This window comes from Rhineura floridana, chromosome 9 (genome assembly GCF_030035675.1).
Source record: "Rhineura floridana isolate rRhiFlo1 chromosome 9, rRhiFlo1.hap2, whole genome shotgun sequence".
In the NCBI taxonomy this organism is placed as follows: Eukaryota; Metazoa; Chordata; class Lepidosauria; order Squamata; family Rhineuridae; genus Rhineura; species Rhineura floridana.
In genome coordinates, this window is record NC_084488.1 from 75591632 (window position 1) to 75616902 (window position 25271).

Sequence of the window (25271 nt, forward strand, 5' to 3'; positions counted from 1 at the left end):
AGTTTTTATTGTATTAGTTATTAATTTGTTATTTTTCTTTTTTTTTGTTTTTGAAAATTTGAATAAAAATTAATGTTAAAAAAATATTAGTACTTAGAGTTATTAGAGTAAACCAACTGAAGTGTATAGACACAACTAACTTATGCCCATTAATTTCAGTGGCTGTACTCTGAGTAGAACATAGTTGGATACAATGCTGTGTTTTTGCTTTTTCTTAATATATATATTACCAACTTGAATCCAGCATCTCAGCCTATTTCGAATCTGCCCCCGGTGACTAGGCTTGCCACCCATTCCGCACTTCATGCAACTGTTCCTTATTTAGTAATAAAAGTTGACATTCCTTTCCAAAATGATAAGGAATACAGTTTATTCAGTTTATACATATATATGTATGTATAATATATATATTCCTCGGACACTATGTATGTGTGTGTGTGTGTATTTTCCCCAGACACTGATTGAAGTGTCCTGCTGAAGTCTTTAAAGAAGGTGGGCCTGAATTTACACAACAACTTCATAAGCTCATCAAAAAAATCCGGATGAGGTAGGAGATCCCGGAAGACTTTAGGGATGCCATAATTATCACCCTTTTAAGAAGGGTGATAGAACAGATCATGGAAACTATTGAGGTATCTCTCTTCTTGCTACCGCAGGTAAAATCCTTGCAAGGATCCTCGCAAATCGCCTCCTGCCGATCTCAGAGTATGACCTCCCCGAATCTCAAAATGGTTTCCGCCCTTCCAGGGGGACAGTGGACATGATCTTCACTGCATGACAGCTTCAAGAAAAATTCTGGGAGCAGAATCGACCTTTAAATATGGTGTTTATTGATCTGACTAAGCCTTTGATACTGTGAATCAAACTGCTCTCTGGACCATCCTTCTTAAAACTGGATGCCCTGATAAATTTGTGAATATTTTGCAACTCCTTCATGACAACATGACGGCAACAATTTTGGATAACAATGGCTTTCAGAGCGATCCATTCGGAGTCGGGTGTGTCATTGTTCCTACCTTATTTGCTATCTTCATTGCTATGATTCTGCATCTTATTGAGGGGAAACTTCCTACTGGTGTGGAAATCATATATCGAACTGATGGAAAGCTTTTTAATCTCAGTAGGCTGAAAGCAAAAAGTAAGGTAATGTCAACCTCTGTCGTAGAACTTCAATATGCTGATGATAATGTAGTCTCCGCACATTCAGAGAAAGATCTTCAAACTATCCTAAATGTCTTTGCAGAAGCATATGGAAAGCTTGGGCTCTCACTTAATATTTAAAAAACCAAAGTGCTTCATCAACAGGTACAAACTAGTCCCTCTGTAGCACCATCAATCCAGCTTAATAGTGTGACGCTGGAGAATATTGATCACTTTCCCTATCTTGGCAGCCATCTCTCTGTAAAAGCTGACATTGATGCTGAAATTCAACATTGTCTGAGCTCTGCGAGTACCACATTCTCCCGAATGAAGCGTAGAGTGTTCAAGGATTGGGATATTCACAGGGAGACCAAAATGCTTATTTACAAAGCCATTGTACTATCAACCTTACTGTATGCCTATGAAACATGAACCATTTATAAATGCCACTCTCAACTTCTTGAAAGATTCCACCAACGCTGCCTCCAGAAAATTCTGCAAATTACTTGGGAAGATGGACTAATGTTAGCATTTTGGAAGAAGCAAAGACTAACAGTGTTGAAACAATGATCCCTCAACAGCAACTTTGCTGGACCGACCATGTTGCTCGAATGCCTGATCACCATCTTTCAAAGCAGCTACTTTACTCCCAACTTAAGAATGGAAAACGGAATATTGGTGGACAGCAAAAGAGGTTTAAAGATGTTCTTAAAGCAAATCTAAAAAAAGTAACATGAACATCGTGAACTGGGAAGTCTTGGCCCATGAACGTCCCAAATGGAGGTCGGCTATTATCAAAGGTGCTGTGGACTTCAAAGAAGCACAAATACAAGGTGAATGGGACAAATGAGCAAAGCAGAAGGCACATCAAACAAATCCTCATTGCAGCCATCTTCCATCTGGAAACCTATGTCCTCACTGTGGGAGGCTGTGTGGATCCAGAATTGGCCTCCACAGTCACTTACGGACCCACTGCTAAAGACCTTATCTTGGAAAACAGTCTTACTTGGCCACAAGTGATTGCCAATGAATGAATGAATGATATGTGTGTGTGTGTATTTTCCCCAGACACTGATTGAAGTGCACAGCAAACACAGTGACAGGATGGTAGTTGTAGGTTGCAGGCCTCTAGAAAGCAGCCCCCAACTCTTTGGCCAGGGACACAGAACATACTGTATCCGGGGGGGGGGGATAGATCAGGGCCACCCTGGATTTTTTTGAGAGGAAGGGTGGAACATAACAACAACAACAACAACAACAATATAATATAATATTGTTTCATGGGATATTTTAAAAAGAGAAACAACAACTTTTTGGAAAGAACTGGATGAAATTTTCGGCATAGTAGCTCCTTCTGTGGGGATCAATCCTGCCAAATTTCAGAACAGCTACAGTGTTTTCTCTGCAAGGACAATTTTTACAGTTTGGGGATGGTTATAAAAGGATTCACTTAATTTCCCACATTATTGGCAATCTCTTTGCATGCAGCATACTTCACCAAAGTTACTGCTACATATGAAGTTTCCCAAATTACATACAAAAAGACCCAGAGTTTTTTGTGTTAGGTACATTTAAAATTGTGGGGATGGGGGACTAAAAGTATTTTACTTCCCTACTTGTGGGGTTGTGGGCAATTTTTTTAGCATGAAAATAGCATGCATTGTGGAAGTGTCCCTGAAAATAGCCTGAAAATTTTCAAAAGGATAGGTGCAAGGACTAAGGAGTAATGATGAATAAAAACAAAAGTTCCAGGGGTGTGTTCTGCTTAATTGGCACAAAAAGTCACATAAGCCAAGTGCAAAGCTGATTTGAGAGGAGTGAGCATGTGAGCTTCTGGCCTATAGGAAGAAGTCATTTCCTTTGATTAGCAGCTAGACCTGTCAGTCACAAAAACTTTCCCTCCTCCCTCTGCCCAACCCTGGCATTCTTATAAGGCAAGCTTGGAGATTATTTCCCCCCCTGTTTTTCCAGGCACACTGCCTGCATCACCCCAACATGCTTTGGAGGCTGATACAGTTTGGGGCAATTCAGAGGGATCCATTTTGCTTGGACAAGCTCCAAATCTTTTCAAATCATCCCGGTTTGGCTCAGGATTTGATGTTTGTCCAAATGCCTCGATGTGCCTCGGCAGCTGGTCTTCGACTGGAAACGGGATTAAACCCAATTGAGTGTACTGCATGGTTACATGCATTTAAATATTGGACCAAAGTTGTTTATGCCAACCATTCTTCAGGTTATTTACACTTAATTTAGAACGACCCATTTTCTAGCACTTGGTCCAAAACTTTCATTGAGAAATTTAAGTTGCTCGGTTTACCATTAGACTTGCTTTCGTCTATGAGTTGTGACTTGGCTAACCATATCATAGGCCAGCGTGTTAAGGACATAGCCCTCCAATATTCAATGGCCTCTGCTTGTAAAACTTGTTCTCCTTTCCATTTTGGAATAAGCTTCCCATTCCCTAAGTCTGCAATTTATCTAGAAAATTTGACCATCCCGAGTTTCTGCCATTTGTTTGCTAGGGCTAGATTTAATTGCCTCCCTTCGGCGCTCTTAGAAGGCCGTTTTCAAAGAATCCCATATGCCAAACGTTTTTGTATTTGTAATAAGGGAGAGATTGAAACAATTGATCATGTTCTTCTTATCTGTGATCTATACAAGAATCCTCGTACTAGATTTATTGTACCCTGTACCGAAGCTTTCCCGGGTAGGTCAACAAACTATATTTTGTCCTATTTGGACAAGAGTGTTACCGAATCAGTTGCCCAGTTTCTAGTAGTAGCCCAGAATATACGTAAAAATAGTACTTAATAACTTTTAAGTTCATTTTGCTGATGATTTTGTAATATTTGTTTTTAAACTGTTGATCTAATCAATTGTATATCGGGTCTATGACCGTATAATAAAATTTGATTGATTGGTTTGTCCAAATCTGATGAATACCTTGTGATGTTCCTGTAAGTTAGCATCTGTAAATATGGTAAGTGCGGGTCTGTTAGGTGATATATGATAAATGACTGAGAGAGAAAGGGGGAGTGTATGGGTTAGATGCTGAAGTATGCTGGATGATGATTGGCTGAGTGGCTGGCTGGCTGAAGGTATAAATGTGAGGATGAGAGTTGTGTGGGGAGAAGTTGAGTTGGTTGGAGTGAGGTTGTTTGGTGAGGGTTGGTTGGCAGTGTTCTGAGGGAGGTTTGCATTATATTTGGCTGATATTTAGAAAGTATATAAATGAACAGAAACATAAAGAGTGACACTAAATGAAACTATACGCTTGTTAAACAATCCTAAGTAATCTTGATATTTCCTGGTATTATTGAATAAATACTTATTTGGTTTACCAAAGGCCTGATCCTTGTCTGGGGAATATACATACCAGAAGGGAGGGCAAGGTAATTACCAAGCCTGAACAGAAACAGTATCTAATGGTGGCAGCGGTGAAGGGAGATATTGTAACAAAGACAAGTATCCAGAGCAACCCAGAGTCGTATGCTTTATAGAGACAGATACAAGGAGGTTGGGAACAGCATAAGCACTCAGTCACAAAGTAACCAGCTATAGAGAGACTCAAGCAAAGTCTCTGGGAGTATTGGTTACAGGACGTGACTGGTGGTGTTGCCTAGCAGTGGGATCTAATGAGATCTGTGCTAGAGCGGAGTGGAGAAAACATAAAAATGACGATCCTGACTGGCGGTGTCCCTGGTGGTGCCTAGGGAAAGGCAGTAGCCACAAGCAGGTGGGAACCTGACAGGGAGAGCCAGGGAAGGACGCCACATACCTCTATTAGAAAAATCATTGCTATGATTTCAATATAAGGCAATAATTCCATGTGTTCATCCACATTCTATTCACCACCAATTATTCTGGTAGAGAAATCTTGACTTTTATATTGCCAGTGGCCTGAAACTCTTTGGAATTTATGCCTATTTTACTTTAATCAGTGAACAGAACTGGGCAAGGAATTCCTTTAAATGACTCCCTGAAAATATACAGTGCAGAGATTTACATGCTCTGTGTGCCAATTTTATTTCCAGTGACATTTTTTTGTTGTCCATACTTGTCTGTTGTTTTTCTCCACATGTGTGTGTGTGTGTGTCTGCTCTGACTACTCCTTCTCCCCAAAATGGCTAAGATTCTCATTTCTCACTGAGATGGCAAATGACTGAGCAGTCAGAAAGAGCCTATATAGTAAGAGGGTGGCAAAAGTTCAGATTGGTGACTCGGCTTAGCAGGCGAGCATTTCATATTGTGTTGGTGCTCTGTGACAATTGATACACTGGCTCAGGGATGAATTGCACTTTTCTTTATCATTGCAGGGCAATGAAGAGTTTTGTTTCAATGATTTTCTGCCACTATATGAGAGTAATAGGGTCTGTGACCGCTAGTGCAATAGAAGAATAAGGGTTTCCTCAATATGTTTCCAGCAGCAGAGAGTAGGTACCACATTGCTCTCATTTCACATTTTGAAAGATGAAGCTTCAGGGTTCATGGAAGCCTAAAGCAACAAGCATCTGCAGACTGTGAGGGTCATTTCTCTCATAAAGCACTTCAGTTTGAGCATGGAACAAGTGCATGTTGTTGACCTACCTGGTTGAAGAATAGATTGGGTTGAATGATCTGTAATGGACAAAATATTGAATGCTATTTGCACTTACCACAAAGAGCAGGGCGATACGTATTTTGGATGGAAGGTGAGAAGAAGGAGAGAAGGGGTGAAACATCATTAAATGGCAGTAGGATCAAATTTAGCCATTTTATGTCACATAATGTCTATCAACATTATGACTTCATGGCTTAGAGTTTTTGAAAAGCAGAATGGCTAGAAGGCCATTCACAGCTGGGAACACCTGCAATGATAGATACAGTTAGCAAATATTTCTTTTGCTTCAGCCTAATCCCCCTTTCTGATCTCTCAGGCAGGTTAGCTCATCCCATAGCATGTGTAAGTCCAATATTGGAAGCTATGTGGAAGCCAGCCAAGCATACCAGGCTGAAAAACTGTTAGCAGAAAGAGAGAGGGGGGGAGAGAGGGAGAGAGATGGCCTTTGCAAGCATTCAAAAAATGAAAAGCGTGGAGAGGCTATGGCAGTAGCACTGTTCCACATATTCCTGCTTCTGGCAGTTTCATTCCAGACCTTTGCACACTGGGGCTGAAAAGGGATTCTTCATTAATTTGGTTGGACAAGTTTAGAATCTGGGAGTCTGTGAAATAAAGGTTTCTAATTATGGAGAGAATTCTAAGCATGTTCAGCCAAATGTGCAAATAATCCTGCTTCAGACCTTTGGCATCAATCCACAGAGGTCAGTGGTAAAGCCAACTGAAATGTTAGGGAAGGTACTGGCATGTGTTTGGCTCCATGCTATCTCCACACTTTATTTCCACTCCCCTTCTTTGAATAGGGCTAAAGCAGGAATTGTCAACTTTTGGGGGCTCCTGACATATTTGCAAATCCAATATATTGTTGTGGACACTACACACACATCACAACTAAAGACACACTGCAACTATTCTATTGGCTACAATGTTTCTTTCAAGCCTAATTTCAGCAGTGGTAGGGGTGGGGTGTAGCTCCATGTTCCAGGGAATGTCTCTGTGGGCACGTGTGTCCCCGGGTGCCATACTGGTGACCCCTGGACTAGAGTGTTATGAGTAAAAGAACCATTCAGGTGATGTGAGTTACTCTGGATTTAAAAGTCCATTCATTAGGAAACCTTTGTCTGAGATCCTTGGAATATGAAAGTTTAACAAAGGTGAATCTGCTGTTGCACAAACTGCAAATATTTTGCAAATCAGGAGAGGAGAAAAGCAATGACCTTTGCAGTTAAAAAACCATGAATACATTTTAGAAAGGTAATGGCACGTCTATCTATCACTGAAACAGGAGGCAGAACATGGGGGGGGGAATTAATGGTTATTTGTAAACCTCCTAAAAGATTCCCAAGGACAGCTCATGTTACTACACATTGTTACTTTCAATATGAATTAGGTAAGTTTAAAGGAACACCCAGTAAAAAGTTATGCTCAAATTACCTTGCTATTTTGGGAATTATACAATTATCTGGGAAAAGTGGAATGAACTGTGTTGCGCGCCAGTTCTTATTTTGCATGTTTGCTATGAGCTTTAGTGACATAACTCAAGTCTCTATATTTGCTTATGCTGAACCCCCAAAGTGAAGAATGCTCATCAGAGTGAGAGTCTTCTCATGCAATCCTTAGCATATTTACTCAGAAGTAGGGATGGGAAAAAAATTGATTTGGTTCACATTCAAAGCTGAATTTATCAAATTTGCACTTTTCAAAACAATATGAGAACCGAATCACAGCCAGCCTTCAAAATCTGCTTACATGAATACTGTTCTCCAATCAAACAATGTTTCAAAAATGTGTATATTAGGGGGAAATATGCATAAAAAAATTATATATTTGTAAAATAACATACAAAAATGCATTATATTCAGGAAAATTTCTTGCAAAAATGTGTATGAATCAAAACTGCATATGAAAATGGCTTTATCAGTAGAAATTCACACTAAAATGCTGATGAATTTTCATGAGAATTTTTTAAAAAACACAGATTGTTCAAGAAATGTGGGTAACTGAATTTAAGACTGGAAAAATGATAAACAGAGAGAAGTGACAGATCTTTCCATTCCTACTCAGAAGTAAATCCCATAGGATTTTCTCTCTACTAGGTATACATGCTGTTGCAGTCCTAGAGTGTGTCTAAACCTAGTGTTATCCTGGGCTAAGACATTCTGGAAAAGCTAAAGTAGTCCGGGGTGGTATGACATGCCTGATTTGGAGCTCCACTTGCAGGTTTTGTTACGGGAGATGTTAGTACCCCTTTAAAGAAATATATAAGGTCCTTACAGTGTCTTCCTTGGCTTCTGAAAGCTTGCTGCTTAAAAAAAAAAGCTGATGCCTCTGCCTCCACAAGTGGATCTGTCTACAAACATATGCCATAGTGTGCCTGTCATTTTGAGTGAAAGGCTGCAACATGTAGCAGTATAAAACCAGTTACACAGATATTAAAATATAAACATCCAACATTAAAATACACAATAAAATAATCCCAGGAAAACATGAAAACACCTAATTGAAATATGCAATAAAACAATTCAGCAATTAAAACAGGAATCTCAGGTTGAGAAATCAAGGGAATGCCTGGGTATTACGAAGTGGCAGAGCGAAGCCTACAGTGCCCTAAGAGGTGTGTTGCTGGAACCCGTGCAATGTTGCAGAAGATGCCGCAGGGCATTTTTTGATCACATGTAGTACAGATGTTCAATAAACATTTTTTAGAAGGGAGAGAAATTGGAAATCACTTTTGCTGCCCATTCTCCCAATATCCACTCATTCAGCTGAAAGTCGGAACGAAACCAATACATGTGTACATGTCTTTAATTATTTGTTTGTTTATTAAAGTATTGATAGCCTGCCTGTCTGTACAATGCCCAAGTGGCTTAAAACAGCACAGTTAAAAAACACATAATCAATTAATTGTTTTAACATCATTTTAACTAAAACTATAAGAACAAAAATAAGTTCCTTAGCCTATTCCAAGGCTGCATTCAGACAGCAGTTCATTCTGTTTTCTAAGAGTTTCTTTACTTGACAATTTCTGTATTTGATCTTTTACATGATGTAAAAGCCACTTCTGAAAATCTGGTGGAATATAGAGGAAGTTTATGCTCATTTCCATGTTAATTCCTGCCAGAAAAAATGTTTGCAACCCCATTTACCCAGAACAATTGTAGGAGTAAAGTGATGAAATTTGGGGCTGTATACCAACATACCGTTCTTTCCTGCTGTTTTCATGGAGGAATCATGGGGGAACCTAAGTACACATGTGCAGAAAGGGCTGGGAAGTAGCAACATGTCCAATGACATTCATTGTTGTGTCACACCACACCCACTAGTGTGAATGAAATTTAGCATGACATGGCAGTAAAGCCACAGTTTCATAATGCAACAGGTACTGCAATGTGAAAGGAACCTTAGAATCATGGAAGCACTATCATTATAATCACTAAACGAATGCAATCAACCCTATGTCTGAATGCAGGAAAGGTCAAAATCAGGGTTCTACATCACATGGGGAGCCTACACTGGTAGAAACAGGCACCCAACTTCACACAGTCACCCTCTAGCCCCTGATGGAGAATCAGGGTCAGCATGCTTTTTCCATGCACCCATCATGTGTTAGTTTAACCATTTTCCTGAATGCCTGAAGAACGCTTATGACGACTCTAGAAAGCATCTGAAAGTGTGTGGTTTCTGGAACTTCTAGGGTGCCAATTTTGAATTTGGTCACTTATGCATTACCCCAAGAGAGGAAATGCATCACCAAAATTGAGGTCAAAAGAGGATACAGATCTGCATAAATTTTGCATATGCTAATTTATAGGTATATTTATTTATTATTTGATTTATATCCCGCCCTTCCTCCCAGCAGGAGCCCAGATGTATACATACATCCATGTATAGATACATATCCTATAATTTAAATAGAAATACAACACCTCTCACCATAGTGGGGAAGACTGTGATGTGATGACCTGTGCAACTGCTCAGACTGCTGGTGCTATTGATGGTCAACTTCAAGGCCCTTGCTCTCCCTTCTTATGGTGATTGATCTTTAAATTGGACTTGGAATGGACAATATTTCAAAAAGAGGACTGTTCAAACAGAGGGCTGCCCTTTGACAGCTCTTCAAATATAAGTCTGTCCTCTGTAAAATAGGACACACATGGCCACCCTGGGCATATTTCTGCATGCCTCTTGGAGCAATTTTACACCATGTCTTAGTTCCTAACTTTATGGTTACTAGTTGTCTACTGGGCCCAATTCAAGGTGTTGGTGATGACCTTTAAAACCCTATACGGTTTCGGCCCAGTATATCTGAAGGAACGCCTCCAGAATCACCGATTGTGCCGCCTGATGAGATCAGCCTCGCAAGACCTTCTCTCGGTCCCACCGGTGAGAACAGCTAGGCTGGTACGGACCAGAGAGAGGGCATTCTCTATTGTGGCCCCCACCCTCTGGAACTCCCTCCCTTTCGATCTCAGACATGCTCCCTCCTTGTCCAGCTATCGCCGAGCCTTGAAGACCTGGCTGTTCAGGCAGGCCTACAAGATTGGGACAGATTAATTTTATGTTATAACTGAATTAACGGATGGTTTTTTAGCTTAAAATTGATTATGTTGATATGTATATGTACTGTTTTTATTCTTGTTGTTCGTCGCCTAAAGTGTCCCTAACCCGGACAGATAGGCGGCTGAAAAATAAAATTTATTTATTTATTTATATATTTGAGAATGCATTTTTATTCACCACGGGGAGAGTTGAAACAGGAGATTACATCTGGTTCTTAGGAAGGACAAATTCCTAGTGAAATCTTGGCTGGTACCTATTGTCATGGGAAGTTGTAGTAATTAATCGTGACTAACCAGAATTCAGTAAACCTGGGTGAATATTTGAGAAGCAATAGCATGTGGTCCTAACTGGCATCGAAATAAACTCACAGAGGGAGGAGAATAAAACAGGCTATAATAGGAAGTCATTTTTCACTGCTGCTAAAACAATCTCAAACCTCCAGCATCAGAACATAGCTACTCTGTAAAGTTATTAAAATAATCATTTGCACTGCACTTTTTTTTAAAAGTAATGCAATTGAAATCTAGTGAAATAAACTATTAAAATGTCTTCTTTCAGATACAACCTGTTCTCATTTTATGTTCACTGCTGGTAAATTGAAGCTTGAGTTTATGATTGAAATAAATAGCTGAAGCATTTTTCTCTTAAATGTTATAATTGTTTTCTGGTCCCATATTTCTTCCTATGCAGAAATAAAATCTCCAAATGATAGCAGATGAAATAAAGAAAGATTTTAAAAAATCACAAAGGCACTCTCTTTACAAAGATGTGTGGTGCTGAAAGACTTATCCCACCTTTTGCTCTGCCAATTTACCATCTCTACTTCTAAAATTATCTAATAATACTGAAGTTTCTCTTGAGTTCCATGTGTTTCTGTGTTTATTTCACAAAAGCTTTGTCAATGATCTGTGAGGAAGGTAATTGAGGCTGTCAGCTTATCTCACAAATCCAGGAGAAAAGGAAGACATCAAAAATGAGTTTAAGCAATACATGCTTCTCAGATGATCATTTTCATGTCAGACTGGCTACGCCCCTATTATTTTCTCTTTATTTGCTGTTGGAGAGAGGTTCCGTTATAATAAAGTACTTAACACTTTCCAGGTGGCGGTGAGAAAGTACACACACAGATGTCTGAAGTCCCTTGGGGCCTATCTTCAAACTGCTTATTACAGAATACTGGAATCCCAATAGGAAGTTGCCTTTTGAGTCATTGACATAAACCCAGTGCCTGACGAGTACCAAGGGAGGGGATACATAAGTGACTTCTGCTGCTCCGTGATTAAAATAACAGAAGAAAATGGTGAAGATTCTTTGAAATTTCTGCTACATGCTGAAGAGGCAAGCCATACTGCAGTGCAAGCTCTGCAGTTCAAAGCTTTTAGGAACATAGGAAGCTGCCCTGTTCAGACCATTTGTCCATCTAACTCAGCATTGTCAACTCTGATTGGTAGTGGTTTTCTAGGATTTCATATCAGTGTTTTTTTCCAGACCTACCTGGAGATACCAGGGGTTGAACCTGGGACTTCCTGCATGCAAAGTAGATATTGTATCATGCAGCTAAAGCCCCTCCTCTTCAATTCCATTCATTGGAAGGAGTCCAATTCCAGAGTGGACATAGGTGCGGCTCAGAAGTTTTGTGGCCACCATGCATTGCCTGAAGAATTGATAAATGGCCATAGTAATTGTGGCAATTGCAACAGACATATGTACAGGGCATGAATGTGCTGGCTTAATTATTGCATTGTCTTCTTTTATTTTTTACTTTTTACAAGAAACCTTGAGGTCCTCCAATGTGTTTTAAATTTACAAATCAGGAGGGCATCCTTGGGATCTCTTAATATCCAGGCATCACTTAACATTTAAGGTAGTTAAGGTGATCCTGAGTGCGTTGTAGCTTGGAAATACTTTGCTGAGGGCCTCCTCAAATCTGAAGCTAGTCCTGCTTAGTCTGGTGCAAGTTATTCAACCACTGACCTTGTTGCTCAGGAGGTATGAATAGAAAGAAACAGAAGGTATGTGCAGACCTCATGATCCCCATAATGGCTCCATATTATGGGATGTAGAAAGAGGTATGGGATGTAGAAACAGAACTATTGAGCCTTATGTTTACCCTTCTTTATGTATGCACCACACACACGCTACAATGGATTGTGCTCATTGGATGAGATCCAACATAATGAGAGTGGGCATCCTGCAACAGGATATCTTCTTCCTCTCTTTCCTCATGCAGCCCCTGCACAACCTAAAAATCTGTTCCTGAGGGTTGGGTTTTGGAGTATCCAGAGCAGATTCCTGGACATACAAATGGCTGGAGAGAGCAGAAGAGAATCTGGAAATCCAATTGCACAAGCAGAATTCCATGTGCTAGAAGGTGGATATCATTGGATATTGCTCATCCTACCGCACATAGTTTTAATATGGTGTAGAAGTAATAAATATTCATTCATTTATTTTAAATATGCAATCACACTTGTGCTACTGACAGTTTTATTGTGTCTATCAGTGTGCTTTCCCCATGGGTAGCACACCCTTGACGAAACTTGCATTTCACATCATCTAAGCATGTCACAACATAAAGCACATCTTTCTTGCCACATCCTGTCCTTTAGCCCACAACATGTTTTTTCTTGAAGCAGCACTCATTCTTACAGCCATCACATTCATTAAAAAAATTATGGTATCTTCTTACATATCCCTAGTATATATTCCTTCTTATATCCCTTAACATAGAAATGATACAATTTGTTGAGTGAGTTGAAATAAGCCATTCTCCTAACATAATAATGGCTGTGTTTTGCGCATATGGCTCCAGGGTGATCTCCCATGCTAGCACTGGTCAGAGCCAGACCCGCTTAGCTTCGAATCATGTCCCTCATCACTGATGCATACAAGGGGTCATTCTCCCGTGGACATTCAACTGATATATAAAAGACACTCTGTGAACATACAGGATCCTCTCTTGAGTGGAGGATATCTATGTCTTTATATCATTATGAGCATGGAACTCCTTCACATCTCATCCAAATGTGTGGATTGGGTAGGCTGTATGTGTACATGTGGTAGGGAGGGGGCAGACTAGCTTGTGAAGTCATAATTTCCATCAGAATTTTTTTCCAATATATGGGAGGGTGTCTGGACACTAGAGAGTGATTCAGTATGTAGAATCAATGAGTTGGCAAATAATGTAGCAGCTCTTGAGGAATAATGATAGGTAATCTGAAATAAGTTAGAGGGTACGCCAATGCATCCATGCAAGTCCGTCACCAGAGGCTAGCCAGGCTGAGGTCAGGTATAGGCCAAGGACCCCAGGAGCCCAGAAGCGCCCCCACAACCACTCAACATCCTTCCTGCTGGACCTCCAGAACCATTTCAGCACTGGGTGGGCAGCACTGTGTTTTGAATGGAAGCTCCAATATGCAGAGGCTGCCCACCATGCTTATCCAAAATGCAATAGTCCTAGTCTACAGATTGGATCCAGTAAGGCCAAGACTATAGACAGACCCTGCCTTGGTTGCAAGGCCCATTGGTAGCCCTGTGCTGAGAGCCCCTGAACTCCGATGCTGGCCCTTCATCCATGTTATGGTTTAATTGGAGCTGGAAAGAAATGCTCTGTGTCAAATAAAAAACTGCACGAAGAACTACACAAGGCAACAATGGGCATTTATAGTGGCAGCCATCCAAATTCAGCCTTGCATATTTGGAAAGGGCAGTACAGATTAGCTACCTTGTCAGTGTTAAGTGAACACAGTCAACAAATTATATTACCAATCATAATTTATGTAGCATTGTGAGCATGCAAATATGAATGTCATATATGAGATAATTAGGTCACAGTTCTATACATGATTGTGATGGAACAATCACATCAGACAGAATAGGACTCCATTCTGGGTAAAACATGCTTAAGATTACTCCACCCGCCCATTTTCTCTGCAGCTATATGGCAATGTTGAATAAGGCAAGAGAGAACACATACAGTGATGGGTGGAACTGCCAGAAATACTTGCAGTGTGAAAGAGTACTTTTGCTTATAAACAAGGTTTTTGTTTTGTTTTTAATTGCCCAGTACACCCATCACTATGAGGATCTGCTAACATTCCTGTGAAATTTTAAAACAGCATGTTGAGGCATATTATTTGTTGCCACCCATAAAATGATTGTTTCCTACCCTGTTCAGTCATCTAAATTTGAACTGCGTGCATTGCACAATTAGTACGATTTTATCTGAGCTTGAAATAGTTTTCCCTGAAACTATGTGATCCTGTGCAAGAGAAACTCATGATTGCTGTAACTGCCAATTTAATTAACGGAAAAGTAGAAGATGAGGAAATCCTTTGGAATCCAACTCTCACCCTTTTTGCTAGAAGGATGGGTATATGTCTAGTGTAACTGACCCAAGCCTTTATCTGAGACAAAGTTAAATTAAATGTTCATTTCTGCTTAAATGATTTGTGGATTGGGCTATCCTAGCAAGCAACTGGACTATGTCTTTGAAGGCACTCAGATCTAGCAAAGGTGAGGATACTGCAGATAAAACTAGACTTTAAGGTATGTTGGGAAAATGGCAAATAGGTGATGCTTGAGAGTAAAAGCAAATTAAGATTTCAAACCTATGGTGTACATGTGATGATACTGATGTCCCTGTGGGAGGGACCCTGATTCCAGGCACAGGCTGAAATGCCTGATTTGGAAGTACGGGGATCAGCCTGTGTCAGACTGATGTAGCAGTCCTCTTGAAAGATCAGATCCAGGGGGCACTCCTGAACTCAACCTTGCTCCTGACAATATGACCTTTGTTCATCTTAGATTGGTGTGACAGTTGCACACATTCCTGCATAGGTTAGATCTAACCATGGTGACATATCATTTAATTAATTAATTAATTTGTATCCTGCCCTTCCTCCCAAAAGAGTCCAGGGCAGCAAATACATCAACATGACATTTTAACAACAACAAGAAGAAGAACAAAGCAAAACTCGTGTTGGAGAAGTTCTCCTTTGTACTCTATCAGAGGCAGAAAATGGGAGAGGGCTTTAGCTTTTGACATACCAAGGCTATGAAACTTCTTGCCCAGGGAAATTAATTTGGTCCCTTCCCTGTTATACATCCTCTATCTGGCCAAACCTTTTCTTTTCATAACTGGTTCTGAAATGCCCCTAAGGTTGTTTTAATCTGTTGTGTTTTGTCTTTATGATGTGATTTCTATTGCTTAAACACAGGTGTGGGAAACCTGTGGCTCTTCAAATGTTCCTGAACTGCAACTGGTGGTTGGCCATGTTTGCTGGGATAGATGGAAATTGTGGTCCAACAACATCTGGACGGCCAAAGGTTCCCCACCCCTGTTTTAACCCAACATGCTGCTCTAAGCATTGTTTTACAATGCAAAGGGAGGATACAAATACATTTCATAAACAAACTAATTCAGGGCCAGAGACATGGGGTACAAGCAGAAACATCTGGTAAGCCTAAGAGCCCAGAGTGACAGTCACAAGGACTTGAGTGAACCCCTAGATTTTCCTTCACAAAGCCAAATAGAGGCCCTGAAAATACTGTTGGTATCCTATACACATTTCCCTTTTCCAAGAGGTAATCATTGGTACTGTCAAATGTGACAGCACTAGCCCTTTCTTTGGCAGGAGATGTACAGTCATGCATAATAGCAAAGATCTGTAAATAAGAACCCTGAGCTCATAGATTTCTGTTTTTCTTCCTGCATTTTATTATCATCACAAAAATTGTTTGCAAATTCGTTTGTTCCCTATAGATAACATTAGCTTTACATAATTTCATCAAAATGCAACATCTGAGGTCACTAAAGACAGCTACAACAAACTGGTTACACTCATGTATAGGATTAGACACACGCCAGAGTTTTTGAAAGACTGTAAGCACTGAAGATGTTTGTATGTGTGTTCCAAATAACTTATACTCAGAGTAGACCCACTGAAGTTAATACTCATTGATTTCAATGAGTTTACTCTGAGAATGACTACAACAAAGTACTATATAATAAAGTTGAAAGATCACCTTGCACTTTCAGTGTGCAATCCAACTCGTCAGAGGCTGGCAGAAGTGAAGCCAGTAGAAGCAGAGCTGGCAGAAGGGGCCACCATATCCAACCTCCATTCAGGAGCCTCTGGGAGGGGAGGATGCTGGCTGTGCCAGCAGGATGTGGCAGAAGAAAACAAAATGCATGCATCCTTCCGCCGCCCCTTTTCTAGGCGTATTGGCTGCCAGGATGGAGGACTGCGGAACTGAGCCGAATGGGACCAAGATATAGCATAATTCTCCCTCCCCTCAGTTCCACCCTGACACACCCCTGGAATGCCCCCCTTTTGGACCTTCTGCCAGCTCCCCTTGCATCTGTCTTGGCTGAGCCAGCTGGGCCCCTGCTGCACCTGGGTGGCAGCTGAGTTCCCCGGCTGTGCCTCGGCTGCACTGAGGAGGTGAATTCTGCCAATGGCGCCTGGTGGCACCGACATCCTTCCTCCTCTGCAGCAGCTATGCCGCATCCTGGAGCCCCTCAGCCTGGTGAATCTACCAGGAGGATTGTGCCCTTACACACAGACAAAAATGTCTTCCTAGTCCTGGAGACATTACATTTTTATACCTGCATTGCAGCAGACCTGAATTTTTATTAAGCTACATAAATTCTTACTTTATAATATTAGGTTCAATTAAAAATAAGTAATATAATTATTATCTGATCTGATTCAAGCTGTCACACTAACGATGCAATTAAGATGATAATTGTTTTTGTGGTAATGGTTTCTTCTTCTTTTCCTCCCTCCTCTTCTTAGTCATCATCTTCTTCTTACCCTTCACCTTTAGGTCTCAGGGCAGAGTACAATAGTATAAAAATAAAAGATTAAAATTAGTTAAAACAATTTACAATCAGAAGAATAAAGTAGGTCCTAAAAAATTTAGAATTCTAGAGTTTAAATTAATAAAGCAATGCCCTTTGGGAAAAATCACTCACTTTTAAAAGAGCTAATTTTCTTTAGCTGTTGTTATCATCTGCATCCTCTAACCTTATAACATAATCTTATATCACACCTAGCAATTGTCAGCTCTGTTTCTGCCAGGGGGGATTCTGAAATCTGTATACCTCTTGAAACATTGTTTCATTGACATTACATAAAAATATCCAAGGGCATGGCATATGCTTATATTATAAAACCTTTCTTTGAAGTATAGAGGATTCATTCACGGCATCATCAGTGCTATGAATGGGTGCTGCCTTGTCTAGGCAAGGCTGTTTGGTCTAACAAACTTATTATGCTTCAGGATAGAAAGCAACTTCCATTTTATGAAGGCTGTTTATTCATTGAGTATATTACTGGGCTAAGAATATTTATAGCAAGGAATTCCTTTCAAGAAGAAACATAATCAAAGAAGGTGGGCTTTGCTTAACAAGAATGCACAATTTAAAAAAGTATTTTTAATTATATCTTTAATTAACTTTTATTTTTTAAATAGTAATAGGATGTTTGTATTTGTGTACTTCCGTAAAGGAGTTATTACTGCATAGATCAATTTACAAAGCACAAGAAAAAATACACAATAAAATAAAATAAAATTAAAATATACATTAGAAACCTGGGCAAACATCTTTGCCTGGCATCAAAAGTTTAACATGGTTGGCACACTGTAGGCTCTCTAAAGAGAAAACTCTATGAAGAGAGAGCCAGCACTGAGCAAACTCTGCCTTTGGTTTCCATTCATCTTTCTAGTTACCATAGATGACAGGAACATCTGGATCATCTGGAGATGATCTCAAAAGTATGGGCAAGTAGGTATGGAAGCAGGAGTTCTTGCATCCCCTAAGCCATATAAGGCTTCATTGTTAAGCACTAGCACTTTGAATTGTGCTCAGCAATGGATCAAAGTCAGTGAAGTTCTTTCAATGCCAATTAGGCATTTTATTTATTTATTTATTATTTTATTTATACCCCACCCTTCCTTCCAGCAGGAGCCCATGGCGGCAAACAGAAACATTAAAAACACTTTAAAACATCATAAAAAGACCTTAAAATACAATTAAAACAAAACGTTAAAAACATTTTTTAAAAAAACTTTAAAAAGATCTTTTTAAAAAGGGTTAAAGATATTAAAAGACATATTAAAAGCAATTCTAACACAGACGCAGACTGGGAAAGGTCTCAACTTAAAAGGCTTGTTGGAAGAGGAAAGTCTTCAAAAGGCGCCGAAAAGACAGCAGAGATGGAGCCTGCCTAATATTTAAGGGGAGGGAATTCCATAGGTGCCGCCACACTAAAGGTCCATTTCCTATATTGTACAGAACGAACCTCCTGATAAGATGGTACCTGCAGGAGGCCCTCACCTGCAGAGCGCAGTGATAAGCTGGGTATATAAGGGGTAAGATGGTCTTTCAAGTATCCTGGTCCTGAGCTGTATAGGGCTTTGTACACCAAAACTAGAACCTTGAACTTGGCCCGGTAGCAAATGGGCAGCCATATTTCTAACAACTGGTCCTTGCCATCTGCCTGATGGCTATATTTTAAACTAGCTGAAGTTTCAAAACAGTCCTCAAAGACAGTCATGAGAACATAAGAAGATCCTGCTGGATCGGGCCAGTGGCCCATTTAGTCTAGCATCCTGTTCTCATAGTGGCCAACCAGAAGCCTATGGGAAGCCTGTTTGCAGAACAGGAAGCCCACAAGCAGAAATGCCACATGTTCCCAGAGGCTATTAATGAACAGCAGAGGTCGCATCCAACCCACCACCCAAAACTGAAGAAAAGCGCATTTGCCACAGAGGGTACCTTGTCCTTCAATCAGAAAAGTGAATCCAGGAATGTCCCCCTCCTTGCATCTATGAACTCAGTCCTTTAGGGGGAGTGTAGCCTCATCCAGAACAGGTTGAATACTATCTCTTTAAACAAATCACAAATCACTATCCTCCCACAGAACCCCCATCTTGCAGATACTGAATTTTAGTATATAGATTGTGATCCATCCCATTATTGATTTCATCACTTCCACTGCTTCACCTGAATACACTGTTTCACTGTGCCTCCAACTCCCAACCCTGAGAGCTTACGTAGAAGGATACTATGATCAATGGTACATTGAAAGCCACTGAGGTCCAGGAGAATTAAAACACTGACCCTCCTTCTCCCAGTATAGGTTATCCAGAGCAACAAAGACAGCCTTGGTACTTAAACTAGATTAAAATGGTTCCAGATAATCAGTCTACCACACTTGCAGAAGGAATAAACCAATGGAAATCTAAACCTCATCTGGACATAATCTCACCAGGACAATGCAATCAAAGATCCACCCCACAATCACTATCTTCCAGGCCAAGTGGAAACACTAAGTCAAGAGTGTGACCCTTTCACACATGGTGGGCTGATGACAAATTGGAGCACCCCCACATTTGTCATGGGAGCTATGGTGACAGCATAGATGATGAGGTCTCCCAGAACAACCAATTTTTTAGTTCTCCACACCAAATCCAAGACCACTTCTGTAAGGTCAAGCAGGGTGGCTGCTGGGCAGCAGGGTAGATGGTATATCAAAATAGTCACAATTATAGTTGGTTTATTTATATACTATATTTCCCACAAATATATCTGTTCTCAAAATGGTTCACATAAAAATAAACAGGATAAAAACAGCAGTACAATAAGGATAGATTAAAAAATATCACTACAACATAGGAAGCTGCCTTATACTGAATCAGCTAGCTCAGTACTGTCTACATTGACTGGCTCTTCATATTGGAGACATTCCCAATCCTACCTGGAGATACCAGGGCCTGAATCTGGGACCTCCTGCATGCAAAGCAGATGTTCTACCACTGAGCAAAGACACTTTCTCAAATATAGCACAGTCAACAAAAACACAATTAACAGTCCATTTAACATACATCATAATTTAAGTGAGCATAAAGCTTACCGATATGTCGAGTAGAAGTATCCAAGAACTTCACATCCAAAAGTAACCTCAAAGCTGACAACATTAGTACGTAGCGACTCTCCTTCCCAGTCAGAATCTCCAACTTGTTCCTAATGTCCAACACAAAGTACAAACACTCAGAACTGAAGTTCTGTTGAACAGGAATCCTGGAAAGGGAGATAGAATAATAATAATAATAAAATAAACTTTATTTCTACCCTGCCCTTTTTCCAATAGGACTCAGAGCGGCTTACAGACCACAACAACCCCTTTCCCTGGCCCTCCAGTCTATGATGCAGTCACACTGAGAACTCTGGGGGAAAGAGCTGAGGAAGATTAACTCATCTCAGCTCACCCACTCAGGTCTCATTAATGCAAACCAGGTAAGTCCCCTCATCCCCAATTAAATTGTGGATGATAGCTGCCTTACTGAGCCTAGACCTTAATCAACAGAACATCAAGGCTCAAGAGCAAGGTGATATGGCAACCCAGCTCACCGGTTGGGAGAAGGACTGGGAGAGGATTCAGGCATTAGATGTCTAATCAGGTTTCCCATCACCTGGCCCATTCATCTTCCCATGTCCCTCTGCCCATCGTTACGTGAAAAAAGACCCCAGAAATATTAAGTATATTTCCAGACACATAATAAAGTGAGGTAAAATGTTTTCTTCACAAGCAGCATGTAAAAACTGACTTATTACCAAATAATAAAGGACAAACCTCATCAAAACTAATATGACTTCTAACAAAGAGCTTTACAAGCTACAGAATAAAAGCTCCAGAAGACTAAAGTTTATAGCAGCCTAGAAAAATAATGTTTGGACACTGGTCGCTTTCTGTTACCAATGAAACTAAAGTAAGGCTTACAAATTATGGTCAGGGTTGCCTGCATCTCAGAGGCTATGGAGTCAGTTCAGTCCAAAATTCAATACATATGATGGGATAGGCAGATTAGCTTGGATTAGCATGGGGTCTGGAACAGCTCCTGTATAGCCTTTGAGTGCAAAATATATTGAACATGACTAGTGGAGCAGAACATAGATTTTGCTGGAGATTTTAGATGTCATCCACTTATCCTTTATTTCTTTCAGCAAGATATATGCATTCAGATGCATATTCAAATGGACACCTCCATCCACATTCTATCCCACTTAGTCAACTATGTGTGACTATATTGGGGTGGAGGGCTATTGGCAATACAAATCCATCTTCCTTCTGCAATCTACTACTTGCAAGCAGAATCACATCCTTTAGCAAGGACATAAAAACAAATAACCAATCCCTCCAGTTCAGTATGCACCCATGGATGTCCTTTACTATAGTAAAGGTAGAAAGGGTTTCCCACCACCACCACTACACCAAAACAGTTTTTTGGCAGAATTCCTGTTGGTTGTAGCAGCTGTTAGTCTGACAACCCAGGACATCCCTTCCAAATCTGTTATAAAATCCCTGACTTCACTAGTGTTCTTATGACCAATTTTTATCTGGCCATGTATTCAGGTGTTAATCATCACTATCCTCTCTACCATATCCTATCTAATTTCCTCTTTCCAGAACAAAGTGAGCACAGGTAAACCATCAGTACAATTAGTTTCTTATGGGAACTGGTTGTGTTTCCACTTAAGTGTTGGTGTGATATATCTGAATAGTCACTTACTAAGATAATTTTCTTTCATATCCAGGTAAACACCCAAGCTTTATCTTCAATCTTTGGGTGTTAACACCAGCTTTGAGCAGCAAGTCCTATTGAATCCTTGTGCAATTACCAAATCTACTTTTATATCTTGCTTTGCTGTCTCTCCATTCCCACAAGTGATAAAAACGGATCAGAAGCATTTATTTTTCTTTCAAAACCTAACCCATCACTAAAATAACCCAATAAGACAACAGAACAAAATGAATGGGAAACGCTACACACTGTGATACCAGTTTTGTTAAAGAATAGGGATGGGGAGAGGGATTTGACTGAGTTTGCATTTAAAGGTGAACCTACTTAATTTGCACTTTCTGCAACAATACTGAACTGAAACACAGTCATCCTTCAGAATCTGAAATTCTCTGACTTTTGCAGTGAACTTCTCCAGCCAAGTAATGTGTACAAAAATGCATATACTAAAGTGTGCATAAAAATGCACAACATACAAAAATGCATCATGTTAGGGGAAATTGCTCTGCAAAAATTCATGTGCACGTTAGGAGAAATTGCTTCAAAATGCTGATGAATTTTCATGAGGACCGTTAAAAAAACCTCAAAACAATGTGGGAATGTGGAGAACTGAATTTAAGATTGGAAAAATGAGGGACTGAAAGAACATGAAGACAAAATTCCAGGTGCAGCTGCGTGCTGGGATCCAGCTTTGGGGCTGTGGGGTTGGCCCTGGTGAGGGAGGGGGAAAATCCCAGGGAATCTTGTGAGAGCATCAGGCTGTTGCGGAATCCTGCAGACTCTCATAGGCAGGTGGCACTCTGGCCTATAAAAGGTTTGGCACCAGCCTGGCCTCTTTAACTCCCTCTCTTGTAGGATTCACCCAACCCACCTACTCTTGGGTTAGAGCTCCCATTGAAGCATAAAGCCACCGCTGGTCAACAGGGCCGGAAAGGAATCCCCCCCAATCCAAATGGAGGGGGGTTGGTTTGCCTTTCTCTCAATGAAAAGCAAGAATAGTTAGGCATTCTTTATGCTTTGTCACAACTTTTGTAATGGCGAAAATGGCATTGGGCAGGATAACTAACATCAGGGGAATTCCATAAGGGGTCTGGTGATGGCTCTCAGAGTATGCCCTGAGCTTGGGGGGCAGATTTGAAGCCACATAGCCAGTGCTATAGATAGATCCCTTGAGGTTCAGTGCCAGGCATCTGGAGTCCAGGTGGCAACTGGAACTAACTCCCAGGTGCTCCTCAGCAGTAATTCTGAGGTGGTTATCAAACATCAGGCATGTTATTTGAAGGGATGTCAGTCCTGCTTCCATTGCCATGCCATCTCCAAATACCTGCTATAATGAATAAAGTTGTAGCCTGTTTTACCCCACAGCTATCTAGCTATCTATTAATTCCCAAACCTTGCCTTGAGGGACAGTACAAAGGTGTATGCCCCACAATTAACTGATCTAATGTGACTTTTGCCAAAGAAAAATGTATCTTCAAAGTTTTCCTCCTGCAAGTTTCCAAGAAAACATTTTGATGGTGCTGCCCCCCCACAGCAATAAATGCATTACAACAATACTACAATGTATAATGCTAGCAATGCTATGAGCTCCATAAAGAAAAGACAAAGCTTACATATCTCACCCAAAATATAAAATGTTTCTTATTTTGAATATGCAAATCAGTGTTTAACATGGACATCTAGATGGGCAAGGCCACAAGCAAAATAGTGGACTTTTAACAATACTGTTCATAATTTCCCATGATGGGCACAATTTCGGCAAAAATAATCCTGTTACAGAGCATTCTATTTTAAGGGTATGCTAACACTAACTTGGTTGGATGAAGACTAACTGCAAGGCAAGTGTAACAATCTGTTCTTCCTTGCTTACTTTTAAAAACAAACAGAAAGAGAGCAATTTCATTAGATGGATATAGACAGATCTGTATGTACAGATGTATACTTTCTTCAAGCAATTACAAGCCTTTGCTTGATTCACAGTCATATGGAGGAACACACTCATGCATAAAGGCACATGCTCAATGGCTTTCTGCATATGTTCTAAGAAAAGACAGAGTTTGTGTACATATAGGGCTATCAGTGTACATTCTAATCAATGCACATAAACCAGGAAGAAATTTACTGCTGTGACACCACTCCCCTCATGCACATTCACGTTAGCTCCTTTGATAATCTGAAAAGTTATTTTGTTTTGAATCCCTATGCAGAGCATCTCTCTTGTAGGTCATGGGTATAAAACCTGTGGACCTCCAGTATGGCCAATGGTCAGGGATGATGGCAGTTGTAGTCCAACAAAATATGGAGGGCCACAGTTTCCTCACTTCTGCTTTAAAACTGTAGTAACACTGCATTTACAACCTTATATCTCTGGCTCCAGCCAACCAACAAGTCCTTTAAATGCATTCAGGACAACATATTCCCTCAAAACCTTCCAGAACCCCTGAATCATTTGGAAAGAAATGTTACTTAAAGCTAACCTTGAGAAGTCAATTCAAGTATTTAACTGTGCTAAATATATCCACAGATCCCTCAGAGGTTACTGCTTTCAGAATCACAGTAAACTCCTCTTCTATCATAGATTGAGATGAGCGTACTGTAGAACCAGGGGGAGGGCTGTAGCTCAGGGGCAGAGCATCTGTTTTCCATGCAGAAGGTCCAAGGTTCAATCCCTGGCACCTCCAGGTTGGGCTTGGAGGGAACCCTGTCTGAAATCCCAGAGAACTGCTGTGAGCCTGTGTGAACAGTACTGAGTGAGATGGATCATTGGTCTGACTTGGGATAAGGCACCTTCCTATGTTGCAATATCTGTTTACAAATGGAAGATCATTTTAGCTGTGAACTTGAACTCAGTGGTGACCAACCTGAATAAAAAGGAAAATGGTAGCTTCTACATTCATACCTGTGTTTATATGAAGCCCCCCGCAGCCTCGGTAGATTGCCTTTTGGAGACTGACTCTTTAACTTCACTGCATCAAAATAGCTGCAGGCCTACAGTTTCCACTTTACAACTGGTGCTTGTTTGCTGTATCTTTCTCTTTTCCAACAGGGCAAAGTGCCAGTTATATTTTCATCTCTTTATTGCTAAGGAACACAGAAAAAAACCCTCCTGGTTTCAAAATTCACAAACATATAGAAAAAGCAAAGAAGGACGAAATCTCAGCCACTGCTTCCTTTTCTTCCCTCCCCCGCCCCCCTTGCCAGATACCAACTTTCTTTTAAGTTTCCAAGGCTGGTTTTAAGTTTTCACAAAAACTATGTGTGAAGTGTGTGCACTTTTTATGAAAACGTTTGCAAGTTGCAAACAACCATTAGCAATTCTGGGGAACTCAAAAAAGTAGATGGAAGTGTTTAGCAGATTTCCCATGTGTGAGTTAATTGGGCTACT

At 40.4% G+C, this 25271-nt stretch overlaps 1 non-coding gene across 1 annotated transcript; it reads left to right on the plus strand.

Annotated features, from left to right (window-relative positions):
- The first annotated feature begins 24493 nt into the window (after positions 1-24493).
- On the plus strand, positions 24494-24567 carry TRNAG-UCC (transfer RNA glycine (anticodon UCC)). The gene has a single exon. It is a non-coding gene; the product is annotated as a tRNA-Gly (tRNA).
- The last annotated feature ends 704 nt before the right edge of the window (positions 24568-25271 follow it).